This window comes from Propithecus coquereli, unplaced genomic scaffold, assembly GCF_000956105.1.
Source record: "Propithecus coquereli isolate 6110/MARCELLA unplaced genomic scaffold, Pcoq_1.0 Scaffold109, whole genome shotgun sequence".
In the NCBI taxonomy this organism is placed as follows: Eukaryota; Metazoa; Chordata; class Mammalia; order Primates; family Indriidae; genus Propithecus; species Propithecus coquereli.
In genome coordinates, this window is record NW_012134858.1 from 3,355,397 (window position 1) to 3,358,250 (window position 2,854).

Consider the following 2,854-nt stretch of genomic DNA (forward strand, 5'->3'; position numbering starts at 1 on the left):
TGGATTTGCCTTATTCTAAAATACGTTGGCTATCACAGGGACAGGTGTTAGCCAAAATTTTATCTCTGCAAGAACAGATAGTTAAATTTTATGAAGAATAGAATCAGCAATGTGAATGATTGAAAGAAGATTTCTATAGGAATGCGGCATTTGGTATCATGTCAAATCAAAATGATTTTAATGTTTCTTTTCAAGGTAAAATTAAGTCTATATATGATATGTGGCAAAAAATTCAAGCATTTAAAAAAAAAGCTATATTTTTTCAAAACACTTCTTCCTCAAAAGGAAATTTTGGATGAATATTTTCCCTAGTTAGCGAACGCCATTGAAGAGCGGGATGATATATGCGAATCATTTGAAGAATATGCAGCTGTTACAGATCTATTAATTGGAGAACACAATGAAAGTTTCACTGACTTTGAGAATCATGACATCACACTCAAATTAGCATTTCAGTCTCACCTAGTTGATATCACCAAGGCACCTAAAGAACTACAGATGGAATTGATTGAACTTTCGGTAGATGACATTTTAAAGTCATTGTTTGATGCTAAGAAAGATCCAATGGAAATATGGAAAAATGCAGTAGAATACCTACGCCTTCGGCAACATGCCTGAAAAATGCTTTCTTGCTTTTCAACCTCTTATTGCTGCGAATCTACATTCTACCTAACCCAAATCAAGATGCCCTTAAGGTCACAAATCACTGATACCCGTCTGGATCAACTGGAACTGCAGACCTCCATGCTGCAACCAAATATTCAAATGCTTTCCAGCAACAAGCAGACACAACAAAGTCATTAAAAGTTTAGTTAACTTTAAAATTAACAAATAGTTTTCATTTTTTTTTTTTTTTTTGAGACAGAGTCTCACTCTTTTGCCCGGGCTAGAGTGAGTGCCATGGTGTTGGCCTAGCTCACAGCAACCTCAAACTCCTGGGCTCAGGTGATCCTACTGCCTCAGCCTCCCGAGTAGCTGGGACTACAGGCATGCGCCACCGTGCCCGGCTAATTTTTTCTATATATTTTTAGTTGTCCGATTAATTTCTTTCTATTTTTAGTAGAGACGGGGTCTCGCTCTTGCTCAGGCTGGTTTCGAACTCCTGAGCTCAAATAATCCACCCGCCTCAGCCTCCCAGAGTGCTAGGATTACAAGTGTGAGCCACCGCGCCCGGCCAATAGTTTTCATTTTTGAAATTACTAAGTACATAGTAGTTAGGTTTTTACAAAATAATGCACATTCTTAAGTATATCTAACTGAAGTTTCTTGAATTCGGCCTTATTTGATCACAGCTAAATTAATGCGGCTTCCAACATGAGAAGTTTCCCCACCCCTGCTGTAGTTTCGCAGGTGCTCCAACACCAACCACGGAAGATTAGAAAAGCTAATGCCTTCTAGCCCTCTGGGAACCTCTGTAGCATGGTAGAGATCATGACATTCTGGCATGTTCGCGGTGGAGGAACTGCAGGCCTGCTGGCGGCCACCATGACAGACCAACCCAGGGCATGTGAATAACAGTGGGAAATCCACAGCCCCAGTGGGAGCCAAGGAAACCAGCAAGGGCAGGAGTTGAAGGAACAGACCCCAATACACCAGCCTTGACCCAGCAGCAGGATGCCCAGAGGCAAGATTCGGTGAGTTGGGAGCTTCCAAGGAAGTTCAGACTAATTGTAAAAAGTAGACGATTGAATAACCTTTAAAAAAAAAAAAATAGAGGAAACTGTCAGGTTTTTGTTCAATTTGGGAGTGGAGTGTAAGCTAAACGTCAATGTTGTGGGTTACTTTCAACTGTACACAAGCTCTCAGTGGAACTCTGAAAGAACCTCAGCTTTGGAGTCAGACACACCTGGTTCCAGTTTAGAAATTCCCATCACCTCTTTTGTGGACTGAAGGGGAACTTTACTTTCCCTTGTCGAGTAAAACAAACAGTGAATGCCTGCCTCCCTTAATTGGGGACAGAATAAAATGAGAAGACAAGGGAAGCATGGTGCCACCCTCCAATATAAGCTGATCTGCAATTTGCTGAGCAAATAAAGGAGAGAGAGTCATTTCTGATCCATCAAGAGGCCCATAAAACACTCTTGGAAGAACAGCGTGGCGGCTGAGAGAGAAGCGTGGGACTCGGGCCAAAAGTGCTCTAACCGTAAAGGGTGCGGGTGCTTCAGGCAGTTCTCTAACTGGTCTTGGAAATTACACATTTGACTTGAAAAATTGTTCTTCCTTGTGAATTCCCCAGGGTGTCGGGTGTGTCTCTGGAGACTTTTTTCTCAGGAAGGCGGCCAAGCTTTCAAAATCAACTTTGGAAATCATTCAAAGCCTCAAATTTGAGTATTATTTTTGTACCCAAACTGCATATGCTCAAAACTAACAGGTGTTCCTGTTAAAATGCTTCTCATTTTCACTTCTCTCAGTGCAACATGAGATTTTGAATTTTCTGAAGAGCCAGAGGTGTTTCTTCCTTTTTTAAAGTAAGAAGTTGACAGCTCTCTTTGAAATGTTAAAAGCAGGTGAAAATCTGTGAAAAGCAGCAATTGTCCCCAGGGAGTGGGGTTAGCAGGAACTTGTACTTTAAACCCTGTATTGTCTAAATTAGCGTGGGCATGGATTGCTTCAGTGATTTTTTCTTTCTCTTTTTTTTTTTGGTAAGCATTTTAAAAGCAGGTGGAATTCTGACATCTGAATCTATTCTTCTCAAGCAAGAAACATACGGTCCTAGGAAAACCTGCAAATCTATGAATTGTGTGTGTGAGTGGGGTAGGAAGAGAGCCCTGAGATGGCCAGTTCTTCCTGCTCTTACAGCTGGCTCTGTTCTGGAGTGAGAAAAACTGTGTTGAAGCCGGGCGCGGTGGCTCAC